Source organism: Chrysochloris asiatica, unplaced genomic scaffold (genome assembly GCF_000296735.1).
Source record: "Chrysochloris asiatica unplaced genomic scaffold, ChrAsi1.0 scaffold00254, whole genome shotgun sequence".
NCBI classification, from domain to species: domain Eukaryota; kingdom Metazoa; phylum Chordata; class Mammalia; order Afrosoricida; family Chrysochloridae; genus Chrysochloris; species Chrysochloris asiatica.
This window is the reverse complement of record NW_006408772.1, coordinates 1,511,436-1,520,942: the sequence shown is the minus strand read 5'-3', so window position 1 is coordinate 1,520,942 and position 9,507 is coordinate 1,511,436. Positions and strand designations below refer to the sequence as shown.

At 36.7% G+C, this 9,507-nt stretch overlaps 1 pseudogene; it reads left to right on the top strand.

Annotated features, from left to right (window-relative positions):
- Positions 1 to 9,507, top strand: part of LOC102833356 — a 113,094-nt pseudogene that overhangs the window by 12,435 nt on the left and 91,152 nt on the right.

Below are 9,507 nucleotides of genomic sequence, written 5' to 3'. Positions count from 1 at the left end.
AGGAAAATATCACATTTATCTGTGGATTTTCAAAGGCTCCAGTGTATTAATTTAATATATATACCTGAATATTAAGATGAAAGCAATTTTCCATTAACTGCCAGTGGCCTCATTTGTTACACTCAGCCCTAGAGGGCCTCGAACCTCTGACTAGTCTTACACGGTCTGCAACACATTATAATGTATTAAGATGGTGGGACTCCAGTTGGTACTTTTTCCCTCAGATTTGTATAATGGTTTTAATTTTTTTTTTTTTTGTCACAGGTACTACCTGGATTAGTGCAATTGTGGACACAATTCTAAATGATGGAGATATTGAGAAATATAAGAGAGATTTTACTACTACTCAAATCCTGGTATGGCATCATAGGATAAGAACTTGACCTCAAGGTCAGTTTGAACCACAAGGTTAGTGGTTCAAATTCATCAGTCATTTCTTCAAAACCCTATACAGGATTTCTATGTGTTGGAGCTGACTCCAAGACACTTAGCAGCAAACAACAACAAATTTTCAATGTTGGAAATGTCTCTTCCTGAACTATGAAATTCAGGTAATTAATTTTTAAGTCCTCTAGTCATAATAATTTCACACAAGTTTTTGCATAGAATATTCATTTATGTGCTTTGACTCACATTCAAAGACACTGGAGAAATGTAATAGTATTGTGCTATGGAATAAGTATGAAGTGATTATTAAATAAGATATTCTATTGCCAAGGAGCTTACAGTAATGCTGTGACAATAAACAAATAAATGAGCCAATAATATATCAGTATTCAAATATTCTTATATATCTGAAGAATAGGATTCTATGAAACAGAAAAACAAGGTATCTTACTTTAGGTTAGGTTTTCAGGGAAATCAACTCTAAGCTAAGAACTGAAATCATGTATCCAGTTGGAGAAAGTATACTCCAAGAAGGTGAAAGCAGCAGTCAAGAACTCAAATGACATATTGCATTAGGTAATTCTGCTGTACAAGACTTCTTTAAAGTGTTCAAGAGCAAAGATGTCAGCTTGAGGACTAACGTGCATTTGACCCAAGCCATGGTATTTTCAATAGATTCATATGCATGTGAAAGTTGGACAGTGAATTAAGAAGACTGTAGAAGAATTGATGCATGTGAGTAATGATTTTGGAGGAGATATTAAAAGTACCATGGACTGCCAAAAGAACAAACAGATTTGTGTTGGAAGAAGTATAATCAGAATACTCCTTAAAAGTCAAGATGGCCAGACTCACTTCTCATATTTGCGACATATTATCAAATATGGAGAAGGACAGCATGCTTGGTAAAGTGGACGGTCAGCGATAAAGAGGAAGATCCCCAATAAGATGAACTGGCATAGTGGCAGCAGCAAATGGGCTCAAGCTTAACAATGATTGTGAGGCTGGTGCAGGACCAAACAATGTTTTGTTCTGTTGTGTGTAAGGTTGCTGTGAATTGGAATTGACTTGTCGGCCTAAGAACAATAACAAGAGATAACAAAAACAATAAAGAGGTATACTTTTATTGGTTATTTAACACAAGGACTCCATTGGTTTCTGTGTTGAAACGGATTTGAAAATACTAGGCAAGTTATTTTTCAGATTTGCTGATAGGCTGTATTAGAAATATCAAGAAAATGAAAAAATCAAAGATGACTCTTATAATTTTATTTTGATCAACCAGCTAGATTGTGAAGTCACTTTTTGTATGGTAAAGACATAGGCAGAAATACATTTACAGTAAGTCAGAATATGGGAAGCTATTAGTAATTCAGTTTTGGAAATGTTATGTTTGTGTTGTTAGTTAATATTCCAATTACTCAGTTGCAACTATTTGAAACTTGCTTCTGGATAGTCATTAGGCAACTGTCAGGATAATTGGGACTGAAAACAACATTGTTGTTGTTGTTATTAAGTGCCTTCGAGTCAGTCCCGACCCATAGCGACCCTGTACAGGGTTTCCGAGGGTGTAAATCCTTACGGGAGTAGAAAGCCTCATCTTTCTCCTGCGGAGTGGCTAGTAGTTTCGAACCACTGACCTTAAGGTTCACAGCCCAATTCGTAACCACTATGCCAAGAAAAAGACTGTAGAGTAATGTGAGAAGAGCAACACTAAACAATGAAAAACACCAACATATGGAAGTCTAAAAAAGGAGGAGCTAGCAACAGACATAAAACAGTGGGCTAGATGGGAATTAGGATTATGGTCTCCTGTAGGTAAGAGAGAAGAGTATTCAAGTAGTGAGGCTTGATTCTTTCAAATGCTGCTGGGAAACTGGAATGAGAAAACAGAAGGATGATTGTAAATTGCTCCTATTTTACCTATTGGTAAATGAGTGATTTTCTATATTTTTAATAAGATATGGAAAATAATTTCTTGGATTTTTTCTAAGAACAATATTCTTGGGAAGATACAGATGTGCCTTCACACTGTCATTCTCTATTTCCAAGCAGTAAGAACAGACACCAACATTTTATTTTTTTAAGACCTGACAGAAGGAAATCTTGTTTGATAGTTTCCTATCCAGTGTTCTAGAGAGACTGCTTCATAGACTAACACAATTCCCTGTCAAACAGCCTTTCACTTTTCCCAGTGTAGCAATAGAAGGAAAATAAGCAACAATCAATTTTTGTATTGTGGAAATTATTATGACAATTAAATCTATTTTCTCCACTAAGTCTTTTGTTTTTCCAACAGAAAAAAAAAAAAAGCTCATTTTTTTTTTTTTCAGACTAAGAACAAACAAAGAACAAAAGCTTCATGCCTTAACATTAATTCATACTTGGATCTATACCTATATAATCCTTTAATGTCTACATTCTAAACACATGAGTTCTTCCAAGTGATTATTGAAGGAATACATATATCAAAAACATTTGATCATAAGAATTATCTTTTAACTACAATAAAAATTTGAGGAAATATGGAATACTTTCTGCATTATGTTGCTGTTAAGTGTCATTGAGTTGGTTCTAACTCATAGCAACCTGTATAGGGTTTCTAAGGAATGGCTGGTAAATTTGAATTGGCAACCTTGGGATTAGCAATCCAGTGCATATTCTACAGTTCCACACCAAGACTCCACAAATATGAATATTGAGAATGTAGTTTACAGACATCACAATATACGTCTTCAGTCTCCATGGTAAATCTGACTGTCAAAAGTTTGCCTTTCTGTATCTGTTTCCACTCATTCATGCACTCACTCTGATGATGATGCACAACCTATGTGTCTCCCATAAATCATAAGGAGAGTAACATTACTAAACTCAGAGAAAAATGTCAAATTTGCCAAATACCTAATGACATCATATTCATTGTCAAAAAGATTCAAAGCTCTATCTTGAAGTACTAGGCCAGGCTGTCTATGATAGGATGATATCCAAACACTGTGAGATAATATACTGGACACCAAGGTTCATTTGAGAGGCAAGGTTGTTGGTGTTGTTGTTGTTAGGTGCCATCAAGTCAGTACTGACTCATAGAGACCTTACACCCAGCTGAACAAAACACTGCCCAATCCTGGGCCAACTTCACTATTGTTGCCACGCTTGAGACCGTTGATGCTGCCACTTGACCAATCCATCTCGCTGGGGGTCTTCCTCTTTTTCTCTGACCTTCCACCTTACCAAACATGATATCCTTCTCCAGTGACTGGTCCCTCATGACAATATGTCCGAAGAATGAGAAATGAAGTTTGACCATCCTGGACTCCAAGGATCACTCTGGCTGCACTTCTTCCAGCACAGGTCTGTTGGTTCATTTGGCAGCCTGTGGCACTTTCAATATTCTCCTCCAACACCATAACTCAAAAGCATCAATTCTACGATCTTCCTTATTCACTGTCCAGCTTTCACATGCATATGAGGCTATTAAAAATACCATGGTTTGGGTCAGGCGCACCTTGGTCCTCAAGCTGACATCTTTACTCTTCAACACTTGAAAAAGGTCTTGTGCATCAGATTTGCCTAATGCAGTACATCGTTTGATTTCTTGACTGCTGCTTCCTCAGTGTTGATAGTTGATCCAAGAAGAATGATGTCCTTGACAACTTCAATATTTTCTCCATTGATAAAAATGTTGTTTATTGGTCCAGTACTGAGGATTTTGTTTTCTTTACATTGAGATGCAATTCATACTGAAGGCTGTGCTCTTTGATCTTCATCAATAATTAAGTCTTCCTCACTTTCAGCAAGCAAGATTGTATCCTCTGTATATTGCAGGCTGTTAATGTGTCTTCCTCCAATCCTCATGTCACATTTTTCTTCATATAACCCAGCTTCTCAGATTATTTGCTCAGCATATAGTTTGAATAAATATGGTGAAAGAATACAACCCTGTCACACATATTTCTTAATTTTAAACCAGTGTTCCCATGTTCTGTTCGAACAACTGAGATGCAAGGTAGGCAGCTCAAATTCACTAGTTGCTCCTCAGACCTTATTCAGGGTCATTATGAGTTGGAACACATTCGATGGCACTAAACAACAACAAAGAAGAAGACCATTTAATACCTTTATTATTCAAATTTACACACCAATTAATGATGATGAAGTTGAAGAATCCTATCAACTTGATGTATTGATAATTACTGGTGACTGGAATGTGAAGTTGGAAACAAAGAGGAAAATCAGTGGTTGGAAAATATGGCCTTGGTGATAAAAATGGTGCTGGAGAGAGTATGATAGAATTTTGCAAATACATTTTTGAAACAACCAAAACTCACACATGCATACACAAGAATGATATTGTTTATATCTGTGGGAAGTTGTTGTTGTTGTTAAGGGTCATCAATTTGTTCTACCTCACAGCGACCCTGCATAGGGTTTCTGAAGTTTTAAATCTTTGCAGGAACAGAAAATCTCATCTTTCTCCCAAAGAGCAGCTGGTGGCCTCAAATTGCCAACCTTGTGGTTAACTGTATAACTTACCTATGGAGCCACCTTGCTTTCTGTGGGAATAGATTGTAGAAAAGCTAAATATTATCTGTCAGAACAAGGCCAGGGAATGACTATGGAACAGACAATCAATCGCTCATATACAAGTTCAGGCTGCAGTTGAAGAAAATTACACAAGTCCATGACAGTCAAATATAACATTGTACATATCCCACGTGAATTTATAGACCTTTTCAACAACAGATTTGATGAATTCGATACTGAGACTGAAGACCAGAAGAGTTGTGGAAAGTTATCAGGAACATCATTTGGGAAGGAAATAAAAGGTCATTTAAAAGTCAGGAAAAAAGAAGAAAATTAAATGGATGTCAGAAGATAGTCTGAAACTTGCACTCAAGCATAGAGATGCTAAAGTGAGTAGAAGAGGGAGATGGGGCTTGATGGTGGGTCGTGGAGAAGTGCAAGGAGGATTGCTGTCAGCAATAACACACAATACTGGATGAAGCAAGTTCAGGGAAAGTCCCAGAACTCTGAACCACATATAAAAGAATATTTAGAAAGTTTGAAGACTTAACAGGCAGTGGAATTTGTAGTGGAAGCAAGAAATCCAGTGCTTTTGGATCCAATGGCCTCAGGAGGTCCTAAAGTGTCCATCTTAGGTGAGACAGAGCCAAGGAAGAATCAGAGCCTCACAGATGCCTGACAAATCTTCAGAGATAAAAGTATGGCCATTCTTCTTCTTATTATTATCATTATTGTTTGTATCTGTTTATTGATCACTTGCTGTCTGCGCATCGCCATTCTGGTGACTAAAGGAGGCACCTGAGCGAGTGGACACCCCCTTCAACCCTAGAGAGTTCTACTACACATGCACACAGAACTGCTCAAAATTTATAGGAACAGTTTCCACTTAAAACCAAATGGCAGAGCAAAATGGCCACAGTAGGCCCTGAACTGTTTATCACTAGGACAAAGGGCTGAAGGATATTGTGGAATGGGAGAGACCAAATTAAAAAGGAAATAGGATGAATATTAAATCCTGAGTTACCTCATAATGAACAACAGTGGTAACGTGAAATTTCTCAGGAGGCCTTGAAGTCAAGAAGCTGAGAGAGGGACATTAAAGTCCCAAAAAACTGACATTTGGCTACAGAATTCTCTTTTATCCTCTTCTTTCTTTTCTGCAATTTTAGAATATAGTATCTATTCTGTCTTTTTTGCTGTTGCTGTTTTGTTTTTTGGTCCACTATTTACCTTTACAGAGTCCTGGTGTGGCGCTGTGGGTTAATGTGCCAGACTGCAAAGCCATTTGAACTGCAATGTCAGAAGTTCAAGCTCACCAGCTGCTCCTTGAAAACCCTATACAGGGTCACTATAGTTTAGAACCAACTCAAAAGCACTTAACAACAACAAAAAATTTACCTTTAGGGGTGCCTTTTCTCCCTACATTACCCAAGAAGAGACAGCAATGGTGGTCATATAGTAAAGCTACAATCACACCCTAGGTAGGCAGCCAATACCTGTGACACTCTGTGTTGAGTACTCAGAAGAGTGAAAAGGGAAGCCTATCTTCTGATCACACCTAGCTGGAGGCAATCAGAAAGCATAATAAAATACCAAAACTTACATTCATCTAAGTATTAAAGTTACAGCCAACTAATCAATATGGCAAAGAAACAGATGACCATCTCTAAATATGTCCAGGAACAAGATAAAGTGACTGAGACAAATGAGCTGGGAGTAGATGTAGACTTCATATTGAAAGGAGGGCAGGCTTTGGACATGCCTGAGAAGGAATTCAGAAAAATGATAATGAAATGTAGCAAAACACTTTATAAAGGAATTGAGAAAAATAAGGAAGAAGTCAGGAAAGCACTACAGGAACAATCAAATAAGATATATACAGCATTAGAAATAATTCAAAACCTACAAAAAGAGGACCAAATGATTAATAATAGAATATCAGAAATGGACAATACCCTGAAAGGGCAAAGGAGTAGAATTGAAGAGATGGAAGCCAGAACTAGTGACCTGGAAGACAAATCTCTCAAATTTACTAAGATAGAAGAGCAAGCAGAAAATAGGATTTAAAAAATCTGAGTAAGGTCTAAGATTCATGTTGGACAACATGAAGAAGAGTAACTTAAGAATTACCAGCATTCCAGAACTAGAAGAATCACACAAGTCCACAGAGGAGATAGTTGAAGAGCTTCTGGAAGAAAACTTCCCTAACATCCTGAGAAGTGAAAAGGTAAGCATTCAATAAACTCAATGAACCCCATGAAAGGCAGACCCCAAAAGAAAATCACCAAGACATATAATAATCTAAGCTCTCCAAAAATCAAAGGTAAGGAGAGAATCCTGAAAGCAGCTAGGGAAAAGAGTAACGTTACATACAAAGGCAAGCAAATCAGATTAAGCTTGCATCTCTCAATAGAAACCATGCAGGCAAGAAGGCAATGGGGAGACATATATAAAGCCCTGAAAGAGAAAAAACCTCCAAACAAGAATCCTCTACCCAGCAAAGCTGTGATGCTGTAATCAAAGCATTCAGGATAATCAGAAGCCAAGGGATTTTACCAAAGCCAACTCTGTGCTGCAAAACATCCTAAAGGGAGTTCTGTGGACTGAGAGCCAACAAGAACAGACAACAGCCAGAGATTGACATATGTGGCAGTACCACCTGGAACTCAATTGACAAAAAGTAGAGTCTAGAACAGAACAAAACTGTAAGAACAAATTCAGAGGACCTGAAGGTCAATCTATTATCAAAACAATTACAATGTAAAAGAAGATAAACACATAGGAACAGAAATCCATGTGGTGAAAGGATCAAGTAGATTACAGGATAAAATAAATTGGTTTAAATAGAGGAAAACCATAAAAGAACATAGGTTAACCTCAAAGAAAATTAATATTTCACAACATACAAAGAAAATGAAAACCCAAGAAGAACATGGAAACATTAAAACTATGAAGACACTGACAAGACAGAACACAAAATACACGAACTCAGAAGAGGAAGATATGCAGAACAAAGACATCAGTCACACCACCAAAGAACAAACATAATGAAAGCAGGGTCATTATGGGTTTGTACTGACTCGATGGCATTTAACAACAACAACAACAATTGAAAATTACACTGAATGTAAACAGATTAAATGCACCAGTTAAGAGACGGAGGGTGGCAGAATGGACAAGAAAACAAGATATGCTGTCTGCAAGATATACAACTTCCACATGAAGACAAAACAGACTAAAAGTTAAAGGATGGGAAATATATAAAGTAATTGCAATAAAAAACTAGCAGGAGTGGCAATACTAATCTCTGATCAAGTAAACTATAAGGCAACAATGGACATTATCACATGATTAAAGGGACAATAGGACAAGATGACATAACCATAATAAATATCTATGCTCTCAATGAAAGACCTCCAAAATATATGAAACAAACTCTAATAGATTTGAAGAAAGAAATAGCAAAATATTTAATAATAGTGAGTGATTTTAATACACCACTTTCAAAAATGGATAGAACAACCAGAAAGAAACTTGACAAAGACACAGAGGAACTAAACAACACAGTCAGCCAACAGGACCTCATAGATGTGTACAGAGAGTTAAACCCCAAAAAGCACAATACACATTCTTTTCCAGTGCACATGGAACATTCTCCAGAATAGACCATGTTTTAGTCCACAAAATAATCCTCCAGAAATTACAAACATCAAAATACTACAAAGCATCTTCTCAGACCACAGTGCTATAAAATTAGAAATCAACAATAGGAAAATCAAGGAAATAAAGCCAAATACATGAAAACTGAAAAACACCCTACTGAAAAGTGACTGAGTACGAGAAGAAATAAAAAGTGAATTAGCAAAGTTCCTAGAAACAAAAGAGAAAGAAAACACAACATACCAAAATCTTTGATATACGGCAAAAGCTGAGACGACATTTATTGCAATTAATGCCCACATTCAAAAAGAAGAAAGAAGCAAAATCAACACATTAACATAACATCTTCAACAACTAGAAACAAACCAGCAAAGTAAATCTACAGTCAACAGAAGAAAGGAAATAATAAAGATTAGAGCAAAAATTAACGAAATTAAAAACAGAAAAACTATAAAGAGTTAACAGGACAAAAGCTGGCTCTTTGAAAGAATTAATAAACTCGACAAACCATTGAAAAACCTAACAAAAGAAAAGACGGAGAAGACACAAATAGCATGCATAAGAAACCACATGGGTGATATCACAACAGAACCAATAGAAATAAAAAGGATAATAACAGGATATTATGAAGAGTTGTACTCCAATAAATTTGAAAACCTAGAGAAGACTGATATATTTTTAGAAAAGCACAACCTATCTAAACTTACACAGAGTCAAGTAGAAAACTCAAACAGACCCATAACAGAGGAAGAAATTGACCAAGTCATCAAAAAACTCTCACCAAAAAAAAGTTCAGGTCCAGATGGCTTTACTAGTGAGTATTACCACACATTCAGGGAAGTCAGGTTGTTGTCAGGTGCCATCGAGTCGGAACCGACTCATAGCGACTCCATGCACAGCAGAACGAAACAATGTTCGATCCTGGGCCAACCTCAC